At 38.0% G+C, this 22,769-nt stretch overlaps 1 protein-coding gene across 2 annotated transcripts in view; it reads right to left on the reverse strand.

Moving 5' to 3' along the window:
- The window catches only part of Lcor (ligand dependent nuclear receptor corepressor), a 123,057-nt gene that overhangs the window by 46,120 nt on the left and 54,168 nt on the right, over positions 1-22,769 (reverse strand). The gene's annotated exons all lie outside the window — the stretch shown is intronic.

Here is a 22,769-nt window from a genome sequence, read left to right on the forward strand (position 1 = left end):
TCAAAGATTTAAAATGCATCCACTAATGTTTGCAACCACTTCCTATGATTTCTCCATTATAATTATCATCATACCTATTTGTTTCACATTTAAACTTCTTCATTAGGATATAATTCAGTGATAGAACTAAGCCACGTAATGTAACACCCAATGGATTTTATTCATATCTATAAATTGTTGCCATCACCATGTGAATATTTATATCCCATTTCATATAACCTCCATCCCCCTGCTTATATCCAGCCTTAAGCAGCCAGTTATACGTTATTTCACTTCTGAAGATATGCCTGTTGTGGCTATTTCATCTAAATGGAGCCATATTTTTTTTTTGGAGGGGGTAACATTTCCTCCTAGAACATAACTTCAAGGTTCATCTGTATCATGGCAGATATTGGCATTTCCTTTTTTTTTTTTTTTTTTAACTGCTAAATGAACATTCCATTTTATGGCTATACCACATCTTATCCATTTTACAGCTGATGACTATTCGGACAGTTTCCACTTTTCCATTATCACATAAGTAATGAGAGTATTGAGTCCTTAAGTTTTTGTATGGATGCTTATTTTCATTTTCTTAGCTACACAGTTAAGAGGTAATTTCTGGATCATATGTTAACTATGTTCAGCATTTGAAGAAGTATAAAAGTAGCTGTACCACTTTATACTCACAACAAAAATGCATGGAGTTTTCAAGTTCCCCATATAGTCATGAATACCTTTTTTTAAAATTATCCATCTGTGGTAGTTTGAATGTAATTGGCCCCCATAATCTCATAGGGAGTGGCACTATTAGGAAGTGTGGCTTTGGTGGGGTGGCTATGGCCTTGTTGGAGGAAATGTGTCACTGTGGGGGTGGTCTTTGAGGTTTCCTATGCTCAGGATACCGCCCGGTGTCTCAGTCAACTTCCTGATGCCTTCAAGATGTAGGACTCTCAGTTACTACTCCAGTGCCATGTCTGCCTGCACGCTGCCATGCTCACCGCCATGATGATAACAAACTGAACCTCTGAAACTGTAAGCAAGCCACCCCAATTAAATGTTTTACTTTGTAAGAGTTGTTGTGGTCATGGTGTCTCTTCACAACAATACAAACCCTAAGTAAGACACCATTTTAAAAGAAACGTGCTATGAATGTCGTGTTTTGGTTTAGGTTTATATCTTCCCGATGTCATATGATGTCAGGCTTTTTCTGTGCTCTCTGGTCGTCTGAATACTTCTTTGAAGATTCAGATTATCTGCTCACTTTTTAATTAGACTATGTTTTTATTGTTAAGAGTTCTTGATATAGTCTGTCTATTATTAGGCATATAAAAGCATTTTCTCCCCATTCTGTAAGTTTTCTCAACATTTCATTAATGCCACTGTTTGCAGCAATTAAGTGTTTATGGACATGTGTGCATACGTGTTTTAGTAGTATAGAGGATCTAACCTAGGGACTCAGACATACCAGGTGAATGAATGCTCTATTACTTAGCTACATACCCAACCCTCTTTGTCCATTTTTTTTTAAGGTATGTGCAAGTTAATACGTGCACACACATAGAAACCAGAAGCGGATGTCAGATTCCCTGGGGCATTAGGCATGCACTGATACACAAACCTGCAGCAAAGCATCAATACATACACATAAACACATCCAACTTAAAACTCTATATAGCATAAAGTTTTACTCCTGCCCCCCCATATTTATATGGTATTGATTGCTTTTAATTGCTGTATTACTCTAGTTAGAACTTCCTAAAATGAAGTTGAATGGAAGTATTGATCACAGTCAGTACTATGTTATTCCTCATTTTAGGAAGAAGCTGTTTCAGTCTTTGGGTCTTAAGTAAGACAGTGCTTTTGCAGCAAGTTGTGAAAAATCGTGGTTTGGTCACACTTTTTAAGTTATCTACTGAGATGCTTACATGATGTCTGCCATTTATTTTAGCAACACATTGTATTACATTAATTGATCTTGGTGTAGTAAACCAACCTTTCAACTCTAAGGTAAATCTCACTAGATAATGGTATATTTGAGCTTAGTCTTCAGTGATATTTCTGCCTAGTTTGGTATGGGTAATAATAGACTTCTTTAAGGAAAAAAAAGTGTTCTTCCCATACTTTGGAAAAGTTAGTTAGGAATTAGTATTAATACTTTAAGTATCTGGTAAATCCAGAATCCATGGTTTTTCTTTGATAATTTTTTAAAAAAGATTTATTTTATTTGTATGAGTGTTTGCCAACATGCATATATGATCCTGGTGCCCATGAAACTTCAAAGGTGGTATCAGATCCACTGCATCTGGAGTTACAGATGGTTGTGAACCACTATGTGAGTACTGGGAACTAAACCTGGGTCTGACCCAAAAACAACCAGTGCTCTGAACTACTGTGCCATCTCTCCAGCCTCCAGACTATAGGTATGAGTGAAATAATTCTTTTCTACACTGTAAAGATTTGTTACTTAAATTGGTTTAATAAAAAACAGACTGGCCTATAGCTGGGCAGGAGAGATGGGGGGGCGGAGTCAGACTAGGAGAATTCTGGGAAGAAGGGCAGAGTCAGGAGAGTCACCAGCCACACATAGGAAGTAGGAGGTATACAAGATGAAGTATTAAGCATGAGCCATGTAGTAGCACTTAGATAAGAAACACGGGTTAATTTAAGTTGTAAGAGCTAGTTAGTAATAAGTCTGAGCTATCAGCTGATCATTTATAATTCATATTAAGTCTCCATGTCAGTTATTTGGGAACTGGGAGGCAGGAAAGAAAAGTCTGCCTACAAATGGTGCCCAAGGTCCAGGGCCATGTAATCCACATAATCTATTTTTAAAAAAAGAAGGATCTAAAACACACAGAAACAGAGCCAAACCCGGCTTTCTATTCTCATGTCTCTCATGTTGGGTTGCAATATCAAGATGCAGCTGCCTGGGGGAAGAGCCAGTTGCCAGCTGCCATGCACTAAGCTAAGATACACTTGTGGTGGCTAATATAGCAGCTTAAGATTTGTCTCATGCAATGAAAAAACATTACAGACACACAGTAAAGACAGATTCAAACTGAAAGAAACCTCTAAACAGGTTACAGTATGTTTAAAAACATACTTAGGCTTGAGAGAGAAAAAAGAAGATGTAGACAGTCATAAAAAAAGAAACACATAGTTTTAAAATAATAAAGTCCTTAAAAAGGGAGTAAAGTAATAAAAAAAAGCCACATAAAGATAAGAAGTACACAGAGAGTCTAGATACTGTATGTTATTGTGCTGTCTTTGAATTTTTTGACAACTGAGGAAGGAACGATAGCTACTAAGATACACTGGATTATAAAAACTGCTGGATTAAAACAACCTATATATTTTTAAAATGTCTTGACTTCAAAATGGAAGTCAAAAGATATGCTACTTTGAGGAAGAGGTTATGCTTTCATTTCCACAGGAAATGAGACTGTGGATTCATTCTAGGTATATATACATGATATATAGTTTACTGACTCAAATATAAAACAAGAAATCATCTTTGACTAACTTGTGTACAACATACAGTCTATACTTACATTAATACACATATATATGTTACCTTTAAAAGTTTATGTATTTTCATGGGGGCTAGAGAAATGGCTCAGAGGTTAAGAGCACTGGCTACTCTTCCAGAGGTCCTGAGTTCAAGTCCCAGCAACCAATGGTGGCTCACAACCATCTGTAATGAGATCTGGTGCCCTCTTCTGGCCTGCAGGTATAAATGCAGGCAGAACACTGTATAAATAAATCTTTAAAAAAAAAAGTTTATGTATTTTCAGAGCAAGAGGACCAAACACCAATAAAAACTGATGGTCCAGGTGATCCCATATTCAGAACAGCTTCAAGGCTGCTGGCTGAGATGACTCAGGCTCATAGAATACTACAGCCAAGACCTAACAATTATCCTGATTTTCTTAGGGTCCCTCCCCAAATTACTGGCACCCTCAAACAACAGGAAGTAGTCTAAAGGACGGTGCCCACATTCCCAAAAGATGGGTTATGGGTATTTATTATCATTTAAGGGGGGTTGGTTACAAGTTGTTTTTGGTAATGATCAGGAAAAAAGCTGAACAAAGGAGATTAGAGTCAGGGATCTCTTTCTGAAAAGAAAAGGTGGGATAAGGGGATATAGAAATGACAGTATAAAAGAGTAGATTGTTAAATCTACTTTTTTTGGTTTTCAAGACAGGGTTTCTCCGTGTAGTTTTGGTGGCTGTCCTGGATCTCGCTCTGTAGACCAGGCTGGCCTTGAACTCACAGAGATCCGCCTAGCTCTACCTCCTGAGTGCTGGGATTAAAGGCGTGCACTACTACTGCCTGGCTATTAAATCTACTTTTAAACTAAAAAAAAAAAAACCACAAACAAAAACAAAACAAAACAAAAAACACCCTACTAGTCTTAAATATTTCACATTGGCATGGATTTTGGTATACTGATAGAAATTTAAAGTTAATTTTGTTATATTGTATGTGTATTTCCACTCTTGTTTGAGGTATTGCGTTTATGCAGCTCATTTTAAAATGTAATGTATAATTAAGAAATACAGATTAATAACCATCTATAAGAGTCAAACTTATAGTCATATTAGGTATGTTTTCAAGGTTATACACAGATTATATTTAGATAGAGAGAAGGTCTTCAAATACTTCAAAGACCGACAGAATATGGTATTTAATATGTTTAATAACCTAAGGCTTTTCATGACAGCAAGACACATCTTCTGACAGCACCAATCTACTTCAGAAAAGATGATGGGCATTGAGAAACCTCCATATGGAGTTTGCTTTTTTAATGCCATTTGGACAAAAATCTGTCCTTGCCTCAATTGCTGACAGTATACTATCCAAACTGGACCAGCAAGACGCAAAAGAAAGCGACTGCCAAACTTTGAAAAGACAAAGTAAGACAATCCTTCAAAATTTCCTGCTTCAGAGCTAAGTCTATCAGATATTCTAGGCCTATAGGCCAAAGATGGATGCCTCAACATTACAGAGGAACTTTGGGTGACTGTCCAGGCAGCCAGATGTCTCTGTCACTAGGTAAGATTTTACCCATCTGAGGTCTTTGATAGAGTTGATGAAGACTAGATAGTTAAACTAGTCTAGTTAAAGTTTTCTTTAGTTGTAAGATGAATTTGGTAGAAAACTTTAGAGTCACGTAGATAAAAGAGTATTTTCTCTAATTTTGCCAAATACAAATGAACTAGATATTGTAACTGTAATTCTTACTTGATGACTGTTTTTGTTGTATATAATTTTACTATGTTAAAGTTAAAACCTTCCTTTTTAATTAGACAAAAAGGGGAAAATACAGAATATTCCAAAGAAACGTCCACCAACAAGTATGTTTAGTTTTTCACTTTTAATTGTCAATTTAATCTCATTTGCTCTAGGTTGTACTCATTTCCTAGGGCTGCTTTAACATAATACCATAAGTCTCAAAAAGTAGAAGTTTATTCTCAAAGTCATGGAGCCTACTTGTCCAAAATCTTGGTGTTTGCAAAGTTCTTTCCTTTCTGAAGGCTCTAAAAGTCCTTCTATACTTGCTTCTACCTCTGCTGACAACCTTTGGTATTCCCAGGTTTACCATGTTGTAATCAAACCTCTGCGTCTATCTTTATACATCCCTTTCCCTCTATATGCTTGTCTGTCCCTTCAAGTCTCTATCCTTACTTATAAAGACACCAAGTCATTGGATTCAGGGACCACATTGACCCACTATCACTTCATTTCAACCTGACTATATTAAGACTCCAAAGGTCTAATTTTTCAAATAAAGTCACACTCATAAGTACCATCAGTTACTATTCTTTTTCAACACAACTTTGGGGGAGGGGCATAATTCAACTCACAATACAGATCTATTCAAATATCTTTTTTTATTCCCTTTCCTTTTTTTCCCTCCTGAGACAGGGTTTCTCTGTGTAACAGCCCTAACTGTCCTGTAACTCTCTCTATAGTCCAGGCAGGCCTTGAACTCATAGAGATCCACCTGCCTATGCATCCCAAGTGCTGGGATTAAAGGCATGCACCACCACCACCTGGTTCAAATATATTTCTTAAATAAATGAATTTTGATACTTTACCTTTTCTAGAAATTTACCCCATCAAGTTATTTAATTTTTAGCATATAAATTATTCATAATATTTCCTATGCAATCTCTTTTGCCATATCCTTATTTGCCATACTTGCATCCTTATTGCCATAAAAATGGAGGTAATTCCCCCATTATCATTCATGATTAGTTGAGTCTGTTCTTTTTTTAATCAGCAGTTTATCAATCTTGTTAATGTTTTCAAAGAAATAGCTTTTGGTTTTGCTGGAGTTTTTTTAAAGTACTTTTATTTAATGTGTATGGGGGTCTTGCCTGCATTTATGTCTGTACAGTATATACGTGCAGTGCCCACAAAGGCCAGAAGGCAGCAAAGGATCCCCTGGAACTTGAATTAAGACAGTTGTGAGCCACTATGTGGGTCTTAGGACTTGAACCAAAGTCCTCTGGGAGAGCAGTTAGTGTTCTTAACTACCGAGCCATCTTTCTAGCCCCTTGATTTTTTTCTCTATACTATTTCATTTATGTGTGCTCTGATCTCATTTTTCTGTTTGTTGTAGATTAGTCTGTTCACATTTTTTCAGTTTCTTAAGGCAGTGGTTAGGATACTGGTTTGGGATTTCTTTTTACTGTAGGCATTTGAAACCATAGATTATTTATACTGATAATTAGATATCAAGTTTCATTTTTGTAGCTAAAGTTTTCCTGCCTGGCCCACAGTCAGGACAAATCTCTCTCGCCCGCCAGTCCCACAGCCTCTCAGACCAGACCAAGTAAACACAGAGACTTATATTGCTTACAAACTGTGTGGCCGTGGCAGGCTTCTTGCTAAACTGTTCTTACAGCTTAAATTAATCCATTTCCATTAATCTATACCTTGCCACATGGCTCGTGGCTTACCGGCATCTTCATATGCTGTTTCTCATCATGGTGGCTGGCAGTATCTCTGACTCAGCCTTCCACTTCCTAGCTTTATTCTCCTCCTTGTCCCGCCTATACTTCCTGCCTAGCCAATGGCCAATCAGTGTTTTATTTATTGACCAATCAGCAACACATTTGTCATACAGACCATCCCACAGCACATTTTAGTTCATCAAGCTAGTCTATAATTTCTTCTGGGATTTGTTCTATCCTCTAACAAAAGTGTTTCAATTTCCACACTTGTGAACTCATTGTATTTCCTGATACATGTTTTTAATTTTCATTCCACCTTGTTGGAAAAGTAAGATTGCAACCTTTTAAAAATTAATTTAATTATTAATTTTTGGGTCTAGGGTGTAGCTCAGTCAAGAATGTTTGCATAGCACGTTGGAGCACTCTGGGTTTGAGCCTATGAACTGCAGGGGAGAATCTGTCTTATGTCCTAATACATGGTCTATCCTAGAGAATGTTCCACATGTACCTAGTAAAAGCGAGTAATGTGGTCTTGTATTAAGTTGCTGGGTTTACATGATTCATAATGTTCTGGTTTTCCCCATGTACGAAGCACAGCATCAGTATTTGCCCAGGCTCAATTGAACTTATCATTCTCCTTCTTACACCTCCAAAGTATTGAAATTGCAAGAATAAATCACCTCATCCAATTTGGTTAAGTAGTTTCTGATGGCATTTCTATATACCATTGTTATGACTTCTCAGGGTCTCTGTCAGGTGTGGCTCTCTTCCAGTCTATCTGCTCTTCCTCCAAACTGCAAGCTGATCTGCCTATACTTGGGCCATACATCAAGCTGTTATCCTCCAATGGCTGTTAGCTGACTATTCTGTTTTTGCCATATACTAGGGCATAAATTGCTAAGCCTGTTGCAACAAAAATGAGGTCATTTTGCAGTGGTAAACTGTCACAAATATTTGAAACTCAGATTTCAGGAAGGCTTTTCTTTGCTTGCTTCTTTTTTTTCTGGTAATGCTGACCTTTTTTTTTCTTCTTCCTCTTTTTGGTTTTTTTTTGAGGCAGGTTTTCTCAGTTTAGCCCTGGCTGTCCTGGAACTTGCTTTGTAGAATGGGCTGGCCTTGAACTCAGAGATCTGCCTGCCTCTGCCTCCCAAGTGCTGGGACTAAAGGCATGCACCATCACTGCTTGACTTAATGTTAACTTTTTTTTTAATGAATCTATGGGGATGTGATTTATTACAACAATGAGATACAGATTAACATTCCTCCAATCTCAGAAACAATTCACAACTAACATATGTTTCTGGGAAAAATATTAGAAGGTATTATAAAGAACAACCATTCCCCCCCCAGCCCATTCCCCCATCCCCACATTTCCCAAATGTTAACTTTTTAACACATGCTATTTCAATTGTTACTAAAAAGGAGCTACCAACCTCCTCTGAATTGTTCATCAAAAAAATTTTGTTTTTAATAATGCCTTCAAGTACTTTCTAACTCTATTCTAATTTGTCCATCCAGAAAGAGTTGTAAGAGTTCTCTGTTCTTAAGGTCTCTCTCATCTGTTAGAATGTCTGGCTTCTGTGTAAGAACTAGAGACTGAAACAGTGTTACATGGTTGTTCTAAAATTACTTTTACGGGCTGGGCAGATGGTTCAATCAGTAAAATAATTGTCATGCAAGTACAAGGGCCTGAGTTCAGATCCTTAGCACTCAGGAAAATAGCCAGACAAGCATGGCTGACAATATCAGCACTGGCGAGGCAGACACTGGATCCCTAGAGCTTGTTGGCCGACTGTCCAGCCAAACAGAATGGTGAACTTCAGTTTCAGTGAGAGACTGTCTCAAAAACTTAAGGCGGTTAGGAACTGAAAAACACACCTCCATTAACCTATGTACTCTATCCACATGAGAATGAATACACTTCCAAGTCTAACTGTGTGCACACATGCACACACATACTACATGTACAAATGACTTTTTCAGTTAAATGGCTGTTTCATTTGCTTTTATGCAGAACAACTAAAAATTAAAAATAGAACAAAATCATACACTTTGTTTTGCTTTTGCTTTAATTACACTTTCTATCAACTGCTTCTACACATACTGTTTAAAAATTTATAGCAAGTCAGGTGTGCTGGTGCATGCCTTTAATCCCAGCAACTCAGAAGGCAGAGGCAGGCTGAGTTGCAGGCCAGCCTGGTCTCTAGAGAGAAACCTTGTGTTGGGGGATGTATTTTATAGTGATAATGCATTAATAAAACATGGCTTACTGTCCTGTCCCTTGCTGTATATACATATACAAAATACAAAAAGAGCCAATAAAAACAAGGAAGTTTATGTGGCATTGAGCCAAAAGAACTCAACAGCCAGGTGACAATAAATCAACAACAAAATAGTCCAGTGTTGCTCCCCTACCACATGTGTGTTTTAAATAGATGCATTATATATGGTTTGGCAAAAAGTAACAAAAATATGTGATACTGTTCTATTAAAAAAAAAAAGACAGTGGATGCTCCAAATATAAAAAAGAAGCTTTTGGCCAAAGCCAAATAAGAATAAAGATGGAGGTCTAAGCTAGAATTTCTTTCTTCTAGAAGCTACTTCCTTTAGGATAAGTTGGTAAGTTGGCTCCCACCCACAGTTAATTCTGTCACCAAAATCCACTTGATGATCATAACCACATAGTACTGAAGAGTTAACCACACAGTTCTAAAGGAGCAACAGTGGGAAAGAGTAATAGTAACGGGCTACGATCTTCTCCAGTAAGACATAAAGTTCTTTACTAAAAACTTCAACGGGGCTTGGAGAAACGGCTCAGCAGTTAAGATCACTGGTTAATCTTCCAGAGGACCCAACAATTGATTCCCAGCACCCATATGGCAGTTCACAACAGTCTGTAACTACAGGAGGCCCAATGACCTTTTCCAGCCTACTTGGCACTGCATATACATGATGCACAGACATACATGCCCAAAATGCCCACACACATAAAAATAAAAATAAACAGAAATCTTTGAAAATATGTCCTGTTATTGGTTGTCTTATTACTCTTTTGGGGGGCCCGTCAGCCAGCTCCCAAATAAATCACACACAGAGTCTTATTATTACTTATGAACTTAGCTTAGCTTAGTTTCTAGCTAGCTTTTCTTAACTTTAAATTATCTCAACTACCTTTAGCCTCTGGGCTTTTCCCTTTCTCTTACTTCCGTAAATCTTACTTTTATTCCGTGGCTTGCTGGTTGTGTAGTTGGGTGGCTGAGGTCCTCCCCTTCTCTGGCTGCTAGATTCTTGCTCTCCTCCCAGATTTCTCCCTCTATATATTCTCTCTGCCTGCCAGCCCCGCCTATCCTTTCTCCTGCCTTGCTATTGGTCAGTTCTTTATTAGACCATCAGGTGTTTTTCACAGGCACAGTAACACAGCTTCACAGAGTTAAACAAATGCAACATAAGCAAAAGTAACACACCTTAAAATAATTATTCCCCAACAATGTCCTCTTGTCACCTAATATTGTACTTTACTACTTTTTGGAGTGGCAAGGCAATAAAAATCTCCAAAAGATGTTTTCAAATACAGAGTGTATCTCTATCTATTTTATGCCACTGTAAGAAAAAATCTGAGTGAGCTGGGCTGTGATGGTGCATGCCTTTAATTGCAGCACTCAGGAGGCAGAGGCAGGTGGATCTCTTTGAGTTCAAGGGCAGCCTGGTCTACAGAGCAAGTTCCAGGACAGCCAGGGCTGTTACACAGAGAAACCCTGTCTCCAAGAAAAAAAAAAAAGAAAAATATCTGAATGGGCTGGGGCAGTGGGTAAAGGCACTTATCACACACTCCTCGAAAATAAACAGGTAAATAAAGAAATAAAAATTTAAAAGGGAGGGAGGGAAAGAACAAGCTACATCCTAAGAGAAAATAGCTGTATATCACACCTGACCAAAAGGTTTATAAAGAATACATAAAGAACGATTATAACTTAGTAAATTTCTTTAAGTAACAAACAGGCTAAAGAAATATTTTACCATATATATGGTAAAATACACACACACACACAAACACGGGTTTGTCTATGTATAAGCAGAGACAGAGAGAGTAATGGAAAGAAAGCAGGGAGAGATGAATATGAATGAAAATCTCAACACCAATTGTCATCCAAGGAATAAAAAAGAGAACTGTCATGAGACAGATACCACCTACAGAAGACAGCCACTGGGTAATGTGAAGACTGGCAGCACTAACACTAGCACGATATGGAACACTGGTGTTCTCTTACAGTTGGTGGAAGATGAGGAACATACATTACTACTCAGCATGAAAACAGACTCAGTGCCCTCAAAGAGACTTATAAATGAGTTAAGTCACAACAGTCATCATCTAACAACAATTCAAAGATCCACTAAAAAATGAACAGCTTGTGGACAGAGATGGCTCAGAGGTTGAGAGCACTCACTATTCTTGCAGAGAATGGAGGTTGAGTTCCAAGCATCATATGGTAGCTCACAACAGTCTGTAACTTCAGTTCCAGGGTATCTTATCTGATACTTTCTTTGGACCCCTGCAGTCACTAGGCACACATGTGTTACACACACATACACGCAGGACAGACACTCATATACATAAAATATGTTACAAAGAAACGATGGGCTAAATTGTGCCATTGTCTATGCTAAGGAAAACTACAATAAAATAAAAAGGAACAGAACATTATACACAAAAACAATTAGGAGTCTTGAAAAATTATGTTAAGCAAAAACAGTCAAACCTAAGACTGTCCATTGCAGGATCATACATAGTTCTAGGAAAGATAAAACTCTAGTGATTGTACAAGTCTGGAAGTCTGGGGAAGGGACTAACTACAAAGGAACAAGGGGAAAAAACATCAGGATAAGTGGAACTGTCATGAAGCTGGTGGGATTTTTATATCTGAAAAACGTTTACCAAAATCAACTAACCCTACTCTTTGAATTAGCTTTACTGTATAAAAATATTACCTCAATTTTGAAAGACCACTGAAAATTAGTTTCAGGGTAGTAAAGATACTAGGTTCCAAATGTGTCACTAGAGTAAATGTTCCACTGAAGATAAGAAGTGTTCTGTTAAGGGTCACATAGTAAATACTTAAGGTCTTATAAGCCACATGCAAGTTCTCCTGCATACATAGTCTCTTCTTTTAACTTGGGCAAGACTTAGTGACAGAGCACATTTTGTTGACCTGAGAGAAATGTGAAACTTCTCCCAGATTTAAAACAACTATAGCCCCAGGGGTCCCTAAAATAGCAAAGGTGTCACTGAATAAACAATGCAAGAAACTTCTATCAGCATGGAAGTTAGCACTCACCGCAATAAACTGTTAATAAAGTTAAATTTTAAATAGTAAGGTCGAACATTTCTTACCATTTCTTTTCTAAGTCTAACATTTGTCGCCCTACATCTAGGGAGGTAAGACTGGAGAGAGAAGCTTAAATGGCTTCTTATTTTCTCTCGAGGGAATGAAAGAAAAGGAAATGGAAAATCAAATGACAGGTTTCACGTAGAAGAGTAAAGCAGCCGGGTTTCCCCAGTGTAACACAAATGTGATAGGATGGCTTTTGAAAGCTACTCCTACCTAAATACATACCTACTACGTGCCTTATTATCTAAATTTAGGTGCAATTGTTACGATTTCATACCACAGGGCATACTACAAAAACCTAGGAAATAAAAGCAAGTGTATATACACAGTTTTGTAGTAATTATGTTAGAACAGTCTTCTAGAGTTATGATTCTATAGCTACAGCCCTGCCTGTTACCCATGGCTTCCTGACATTTTAAGTAATAAGCTAAAAAGAGCTGACAAGATGCAATTCACTGATTTAAATGCCAATTTCCTTCATCTTATTATTTTAAATGCCAGCAAGTCCTAGATAAAACGGCTCCACCACTTTAAATGTTCATATACTTTAAGGTCAATTATCTAAGAGAGAATCTTAAATTACTGTTCTTTATATAAACAAAATAAATACATTTTTTGCTGTATATAAATGCTATCTTCAGTTAGGATAAGCAGACTATCAAGTTAATGAGTAGGAAAACAACTAAGTTTAAAGGCTGAGAGACCCTGAAGCTCTTTTTAATTTGGGAGGGATTGTTTAATACATCTGAAGAGAGAGTATGTGAAGAACTGAAACACAAGGAAGTAATGGTTCAACACGAATGACTCTACAAGAATTAGGATTTCAGAGAGGTGGAGACATTAACATAAATATTTTTAAAAATAAGAAACTGAAAACTCCATGATCTGGTAAAGTCTCTAGGAACATCTGTAAAGAGTAACAAGACAGTCAGGCAGTGGTGGCACACGTCTTAGTCCCAGCACTCAGGAAGCAGAGGCAGGTGAATCTCAGTGAGTTTGAGGCCAGCCTGGTCTAAAAGCGAGTTATAGGACAGCCAGGATTGTTTCATAGAGAAACCCTGTCTTGAAAAACACCAAAAAAACCAAACCAAGAGTCTTAAGACTCTTGCCATTCGTGTTAAAATAGAGACCTTTAGCCAGCTGCCCAGCTGCTCAAGGGTTTCTCATATGAATACTTGATCCATGACTGAGTATCATCCAGTACCTTTATCTCCCCCTGGCTGGTACTTTTGTGTAATGAGTGTAACGTACAGTTGTTGGTTTTACTATTGAAAGTAACTAAATCCTTTTTTTAAAAAAAAAGACAAACACTTAGTATTAAGTTGTTAATATTCCAAACAATTAAATGTTTAATACAATCCCTATCAATGGTAACTATTCCAGCAGTCCCCCACATACATACACTTTCTTAGCTTTTTTTTTTTAAATTTTTATTTTGCAATACAATTAAGTTCTACATATCAGCCACAGATTCCCTTGTTCTTCCCCCTCCCGCCCCCCTCACCTTCCCCCCAGCCTGCCCCCCATTCCAATCTCCTCCAGGGCAAAGCCTTCCCCACAGACTGAGATCAACCTGGTGGACTCAGTCCAGGTAGGTCCAGTCCCCTCCTCCCAGGCCGAGCCAAGGGACCCTGCATAGGCCCCAGGTTTCAAACAGCCAACTCATACAATGAGCACAGGACCCGGTCCCACTGCCTGGATGCCTCCCAAACAGATCAGGCCAATCAACTGTCTCACCCATTCAGAGGGCCTGATCCAGTTGGTGACCCCTCAACCATTGGTTCATATTTCATGTGTTTCTGTTTGTTTGGCTATTTGTCTCTGTGCTTTATCCGACCTTGGTCTCAACAATTCTCTCTCATATAAACCCTCCTCATTCTCGCTAATTGGACTCCCAGAGATCCACCTGGGGCCTAGTCATGGATCTCTGCATCCAGATCCCTCAGTAGTTGGATGAGGTTTCTAGCACGACAATTAGGGTGTTTGGCCATCCCATCACCAGAGTAGGTCAGTTCAGACTGTCTCTCGACCATTGCCAGCAGTCTGTTGTGGGGGTATCTTTGTGGATTTCTGTGGGCCTCTCTAGCACTTTGTTTCTTCCTATTCTCATGTGGTCTTCATTTACCATGGTCTCCTATTCCTTGTTCTCCCTCTCTGTTGTTGATCCAGCTGGGATCTCCCACTCACCCAAGCTCTCTTTCCCTCCACCCTCGCCCTTCACTACCCCCACTCATGTCCAGGCTGTTCATGTAGATCTCATTCCATTTCTCTGTCATTGGGCGATCCCTGTGTCTTTCTTGGGGTCCTGTTTTCCAGGTAGCCTGCCTGGTGATGTGAGTAGCAGTCCAGTCATCCTTGTTCCATATCTAGTATCCTGTTATGAGTGAGTACATACCATGTTTGTCTTTCTGAGTCTGGGATACCTCACTCAGGATGATTTTTTCTAGATCCATCCATTTGTCTGCAAACCTCATGATGTCATTGTTTTTCTCTGCTGAGTAGTATTCCATTGTGTATATGTACCACATTTTGTTTATCCATTCTTCAGTTGAAGGGCATCTAGGTTGTTTCCATGTTCTGGCTATTACAAACAACGCTGATATGAACATAGCTGAACAAGTGCTCTTGTGGTGTGGTTGAGCATTCCTTGGGTATATGCCCAAGAGTGGTATAGCTGGATCTTGGGGGAGATGGATTCCCAATTTTCTAAGAAATCGCCATATTGATTTCCAAAGTGGTTGTACAAGCTTGCATTCCCACCAGCAGTGGAGGAGAGTTCCCCTAGCTCCACATCCTCTCCAGCATAAGGTGTCTTCAGTGTTTTTGATCTTAGCCATTCTGACAGGCGTAAGGTGGTATCTCAGAGTTGTTTTGATTTGCATTTCCCTGATGATTAGGGATGTTGAGCAAGGATGGTTCAACATACGAAAGTCTGTCAATGTGATACACCATATAAACAAACTCAAAGAAAAAAACCACATGATCATCTCACTAGATGCTGAAAAGGCATTTGACAAAATCCAACACCCCTTCATGATAAAGGTCTTGGAGCGATCAGGAATACAGGGAACATACCTAAACATAATAAAGGCAATTTACAGCAAGCCAACAGCCAACATCAAATTAAATGGAGAGAAACTCAAAGCAATTCCACTAAAATCAGGAACGAGGCAAGGCTGTCCGCTCTCCCCATACTTATTCAATATAGTACTTGAAGTTCTAGCCAGAGCAATAAGACAACATAAGGAGATTAAGGGGATACAAATTGGAAAGGAAGAAGTCAAGCTTTCCCTATTTGCAGATGACATGATAGTATACTTGAGCAACTCCAAAGATTCCACCAAGGAACTGATACAACTTATAAACACCTTCAGCAACATAGCAGGATACAAGATCAACTCAAAAAAATCAGTAGCCCTCCTATATACAATGGACAAAAAAGCGGAGAAGGAAATCAGAGATACATCACCCTTTACTATAGCCACAAATGACATAAAATACCTTGGGGTAACACTAACCAAGCAAGTGAAGGACCTATATGACAAGAACTTTAAGTCCCTGAAAAAAGAAATTGAAGAAGATGTCAGAAAATGGAAAGATCTCCCATGCTCATGGATAGGCAGAACTAACATAGTAAAAATGGCAATCTTACCAAAAGCAATCTACAGATTCAATGCAATCCCCATCAAAATACCAACACAATTCTTCACAGACCTGGAAAGAATAATACTCAACTTCATATGGAAAAACAAAAAACCCAGGATAGCCAAAAGAATCCTGTACAATAAAACAACCTCTGGAGGCATCACGATCCCTGACTTCAAGCTGTACTATAGAGCTACAGTAATAAAAACAGCTTGGTACTGGCATAAAAACCGACATGTGGACCAATGGAATCGAATTGAAGACCCTGACATTAATCCGCACACCTATGAACAAATAATTTTTGACAAAGAAGCCAAAAGTGCACAATGGAAAAAAGAAAGCATCTTCAACAAATGGTGCTGGCAAAACTGGATATCAACATGTAGAAGGCTGCAAATAGATCCATATCTATCACCGTGCACAAAACTTAAGTCCAAGTGGATCAAGGACCTCAACATAAATCCAGCTACTCTGAACCTGCTAGAAGAGAAAGTAGGAAGTAGTCTTGAATGCATTGGCATAGGAGACCACTTTCTAAATAGAACACCAGTAGCACAGACACTGAGAGAAACAATCAATCGATGGGACCTCTTGAAACTGAGAAGCTTTTGTAGGGCAAAGGATACGGTCAACAAAGCAAAGCGACAGCCTACAGAATGGGAAAAGATATTCACCAATCCCACATCTGACAGAGGACTGATATCCAGAATATATAAGGAACTCAAGAAATTAGACATCAAAATGCCCAACAGTCCAATTAAGAAATGGGCTATAGAACTAAACAGAGAATTCTCAACAGAGGAAACTCAAATGGCTGAAAGACATTTAAGGAATTACTTTCTTAGCTTCTTAATGAAGCAGACCTGCAACTTCATAAGCTGAAGGAAAATGGCAACCATCCTGTAGGCATCTGAAAGAAAATGAATCATCCTCTAGACATCTATCTTTTGGAACTTCTTAAAGGAACTCTACAGAAAGTGAATTTTGATGCAGTATTCAAAATGTACAGCAACTCATCATTTGCTATGGACAGTTTTCTTACATTATACAAGCACAACCTATTAAAAAGTACTAAAGATAAATATAAACCACCCTCACAGTTAATAATAAGGATCTCTACTTACTGGAAATTCAGAGTTGACACTATCCCCAATTTTCATTCAACAGCCCAACAGATAAGAAGGCTTTCTGAAAATTTTATCCACTCTCTTCTTTTGACTACGGATGTCCCTAGATGTCCATGGTCATTTTAAGTGAAAGGATATAAAACCGTCCATTTAAGATAATTTCATCATAAAGTTTAAGTATTATGAACTCCTACGGCACTGTATCTGTGGCACTGGACAGCCCTAGTTTTATATCTTATCTATTTCTTAATTCTTCTACTAGACTATTATACTTATAAAAGTTCTATCTGTGGGAGCTGGATAGATGGCTCAGTCAGTAATTAAAGGCACTAGCTACTTTTCAAAGGATCTAGGTTTATATTCCCTACATGGCAGTTCCCAACTGTCTGCAACCCCAGTTCCAGGTTATCCAACACTCTCTTCTGGCCTCTGAGGCCACCTGCACACATGTGTGCCCACAGATACACATAAATTAAACCTTTTAAAAAATGAATAACCAAAACAAACATAAAATAAAACCACAAAGAGGTATACTCAAAGATGCAAATCAGAGTGGCAAGATGACTCAGCAGATGAAGGCGCTTTCCTCCAAATCTGAGGACCTAATTTTGAGCTGGGACCTACATGGTGGAACTCTTGCAAGTTGACTTCTGACTCGCATATCCCATACCTCAATACATAAATGTAAGAAAAAAATTATAAAGAAAATACAGGTAACATTGTAAAGAACATAAATCTAATAAAAAAAAGGACAAGAGAAGAGAAATAGTATAAAAATAGTCTTTTATAATAGAGGGGAAAGAAGAGAAAGATAGTCCATGTGCAAACACACCCAGAACTCGGCAGGCAGAAAGAAACCGGTAGATCTCTGTGAGTTCTAGGTCAGCCTTATCTAATAGAGACAGAGAGGGAGAGGGAGAAAGGGGGAGGGAGGGAGGGGGGAGGGAGGGAGGGAGGGAGGGAGAGAGAGAGAGAGGAGAGAGAGAGAGAGAGAGAGAGAGAGAGAGAGAGAGAGAGAGAGAGAGAGAGAGAGATGGCGGGAGGGCTCTTCTCAAGCAAGAAAAAGGAAACTTTTTAAGAAAACCACGGAACTTTAGAATCAATAAAATCTTAGAACCCTAAAGTCTATACAAAATGCCTTTTTTTATGCTAACAAAATGTAACACTATAGGAGTAATTTTTTTATTTAATATGAAGACTTTAGTAACTTTTTCTTGCTTCAAAATACAATGCTGAATGAAGTCATTTTACCAATTAATTTTCATGAAACTACCTTTCTTCTTGTTGGTATGCTAGTATGCTAGTAATGAACAGTAATCCAAATGAGGATTATAGGACTCTATGAACAAGTTAGCAGGCAAGAGTCTTATGTTTAAGGCATTCTTGCCTTGTTGAATCCCTAACAACTGTGACTCCTAGAGTTACACTGAGTGTGTTCTAACTCCCAGCACTGTTTATAGCTAATTTCTTGGTGGGTTTCTTACAGTCTTGCCTTACTCAGCCATTCCTTCCTTCCATTTTGTTTTGTTTTGTTTTGTTTAACTTTTACTTATGTGCCTATGTGTGTATGTATATGGGCATATGCACATGGGGGAGGGAGTTGTGCCAGTGAAGTCCAGAAGAGAATGCTGGATCCCCTGGAGCTGGAGTTTCTGGTGGTTGTGAGCAGTCTGACTGAGTACTGAAGTGAACTTGGGCCCTCTGCAAGAGCAGTATAAAATCTTAACTACTAAGCCATGTCTCCAGCACTCTATGCCTGTTTTAATTTCTTCCTCTCCAGCTTCTTCTAAGAATAGAAACTGCTCAAGCTTCCATCCTGCTCCAAAAATCTTGTCTTAAACCCTTGTCTATTCATTCTCTGCTCTTGTTTTCCTTATCACTCTTTTCAATTACTTGAAAAATTAGTACTACATCTCCATTACTTAACATACATAATCACCTAATTTCTCACTAATATTAACTGTCTAGCTCTCCTCATCCTGGCACATCTCTTAGAGTGTATTCTGGGGGCACTCATTCACCTCACTTAAGGTCCATTCTATTCTGAGAAAGGCCCAGGAAGTCTATGTTAGTACAATAAAGATGATCACAGACCCTGTACTTTGTTACATGTGGAACCTGGAAGGTACTTGATGAGAAGCAGGTAAATCTTTTATTCTACTGTTCTTTCCAATTTGATTTTTGTCTACTTCCTAAAATGAAGGTCCTCTGCAAGTCTCAAAGATTTATCTCCCTTAAATATATCGTCTGCTTCAAAATTCTCCCAAGTTTTCATCCCGCATACTGTATTTCAATTTGGTTTACAAAACTCTATTTGGACTGGACATTTTCAATTATATATACATACATATATATGTATGTATATATATACACACATACTTACTTTCACTATACACAGCTTTCCAGGTAACTCATTGGCTATTTCACCTTTCTCCCCTTCCTCAAAATCTACCTGAGCTTGGAAGTTGAAGTTATTATCACTTCCTTCTCCTTTATTTACCTCCACTAAACATTTACATAATCCATGTATAATCATCAAGTACTGGTAATGCTTTAGTCCAGATTCTCTAACAAATCTTCCCTGTGACTATTCAAATTAAAGACCCCAGTTCAGGCTTCTTTTCTGGGTTATTGCTAGATCCTATGATTTTCTCATTATAAATATCTCTCTACTGCACACTAAAAAAACAACTACTTAAAATCAATGACTTAAGTAAAGATTTCCTTTTGAGATACAAACTGAGTTCTACTTCCTTAATAAAGCAACTCCAGTAGCATATACTATTTTTATTATTTATATTTTCTTGTATTAACAATTAGCTCTAAAAATGCTTACATGAGAATGGGGACTTTGTCCTTAAAGTTCCTACCTGTGGTTTCAGGTATTATTGCACCACCATGCCCATCTTATGCCAAAAAAACCCCAAAAAACCAAAAAACCAACTTTTAAAGGCTAAATGCCAGGCATGGTGGCACTCAGGAGACTGAGGCAGGAGGACTGGGAGTATAAGACCAAACTGGTCTATTCAGTAAGTCTATCTCAAAACAAAAACCAGTACCTTCTCCCTCCCAAAAACCTATTTAAGAAGCAGATGAGTAAGTAATGAAGATTCTGAATATATTCTTGACACATGGATACACTCAAAATACATATTAATGTAATTTTTCAAGTTTATGAAAATTCTCAGCTTCTTATTTAGTAAATACACAGAATACTTACTTTTGCCAATAAAGAGAAAAGGGAAAAGGGAAAGATGCGAGCAAGCCAGGAAGTTAGGATTCACTGGCTCCCAGCATAGCTAAAACTGGCCTTTTCAAACAGCATCAAGCTCTTACTTTTTTTATTCTTTCCAAGTAATTCTAAGTCCTGCTTAATTCTTCCTCATACTTTCAATATTTCCAGTTATTTTTGTTAACAAACTAGATTAACGCCAAAAACAAAGGTGAAATCTCAATTATGTGGCTTTGCCTATAACAGTCTCTGACCCTTTCCATTTTCTTGTTTGTAAAATTAGGATATCTTTAAACCAACTTCACAAGATTGTTTTGATGATTAAACTGTAACATACAAAAAGTACTGGCAAAGAAGATGCTCAAAAGATGGCTATCTTTACCTATAAATGACATTCTCTAACCTCTGTGGTAATTTACTAAAGTAGTTTCTTTTATTGGTCGTTTTACTTTCTATAGTTTAAGTTACCCATGGTCAACTGTAGTCCAAAACTATGAAATGCAAAATTCCAGTAATAATTCACAAGTTTTGTTGTGTGCGGTTATAGGCAGTGCAGTGAAATCTCAAGCTGCTTCACTCTGGTCCAGTGCAGGCATGCTATACGCAACAGCTGTTACTTATCAAATGAACTGCCATGCTATCACACAGTAGACTGTATTTAACTAAACAGTGCCCCAAAACACTAATGTAGTGAGGCTGGAAATTCCGATATGCCATAAAATAGTTCATATAAGTGAAAGGTGAAAATTCTTAATATTATAAGGGTTAAAAAAAATATATGCTGGACTGAAGAGATGGTTCAGAGGTTAAGAATATGTATTACATTTCCCAGAAGTACCAGAATTCAATTCCTAGCACCCACATCAGGTGACTCACAGCTGCCTTTAATTCCAGCTCTAGGGAATCCAACACCTCTGCTCTTCACTGGCACACCACCTGCCCCAACACATACATATACACACGATTAAAAAACAAAAATCTTTAAAAAATTGTATGCTGAAGCTGCTAAGAAACTAATCCTAGGGGCTAGAGAGATGGCTCAGCAGTTAAGAGCACTTGTTACTGCAGAGAATCCGGGTTCAATTCCCAATGTCCACACGGCAGCTCACAAACACCTGTAACTCCAGTTCTAGGAGATCCAATGCCCTCTTCTGATATCAGCAGGCACCAGACACGAATATGATGCACACAGACAAAACACTGATACACGTTAAAGTGAAATAAATCTTTAAAAAAAAAAAAACCAACAGTGACAGGCCCAATCTGTGAAATTGTGAAAGAAAGTAAAATTTGTGCTAGTTTTGACAAAGTTATAGCCATGATACATCAAAGCACTTAGTTAAAGGCAGACGAGACATTAAATTGATGAGTGGAAGCATGAACAGGAAATGTTCTGATTGTTAACCTCCTATTGTGCCTAATTATAAAGTATAAGCTTTTATATACAGGAAACACAGTTTGTATACATGACTCAATACTATCAATGATTTTAAGCATTAACCAGAAGTCTTAGAACACATTCCTCCAGAAAGAGGGAACACTGTAAACTACAGGTGAGTATCAGTTCCATTTCCCAAAGACAGCTAGCTACTTTTGATTTTTTTCACTTACATATAAAAAATATGAAAGTTGTATTTACATTATCCATTCTAATAGCCTTATTAGTCACTAAAATTTCAATTAGCTTAAATTTAAAAAAAACAAAAACAAAACAAAACATACTACATCTACCTTTTTCTCAAACAGGCCATTACTTCTGCTTTTCTAGACATACTCTAGATTATCTCATCATTAACCCCAAACTCAAGACTTCAGTAACATGTACAATACTATTACATATTATCATATTTTCTTGGTATTTCCATTTTTTTTTTCTATTTTTACAGATGAGAGCATCAAAGCAATGGGTTTATTTCTAAATTCTAATATTTCTCAAGTAAGATGTTACAAATGTCTACAAAGAGTCCCAAGACATAAACATTTTTAATATAATACAACAAAGGCTATTTATAAAAATTTATATTGCTTAGGTTCCTTCACTTCCTATTTTCCAGTACTGGATGGCTGTCTTGAGGGGAAAAAAAAAAAACAAAAACCCCACAGAGATTGTATAGTGTCGAAAGAAGAAAACAGACTCTTAAAGCCAGCTGAGCTGACAAACAGAAACATCCTTTCTGCATCTGGGGAGACGACCCAGTAAGTTCCGATCCCTAGAACCCATGAAGTCAGGAACGACCAGAGCACACCTGGAGCATCTGCAGTGAGACAGGGGAGCGATGGCATACAGGCAGATTCCAAGGGTTCACTGGCCAGCTAGTCTGGATGTTAGCAGTGACATCCAGGTTCAACGAGACCTTGTTTTAAATTATAAAGTGGAGAGCAGTAGAGGAAGATATCCAAAGTCAACCATCTGGCCTCCATAAGTGCACACACA

This window comes from Peromyscus eremicus, chromosome 1 (genome assembly GCF_949786415.1).
Source record: "Peromyscus eremicus chromosome 1, PerEre_H2_v1, whole genome shotgun sequence".
Taxonomy (NCBI): domain Eukaryota; kingdom Metazoa; phylum Chordata; class Mammalia; order Rodentia; family Cricetidae; genus Peromyscus; species Peromyscus eremicus.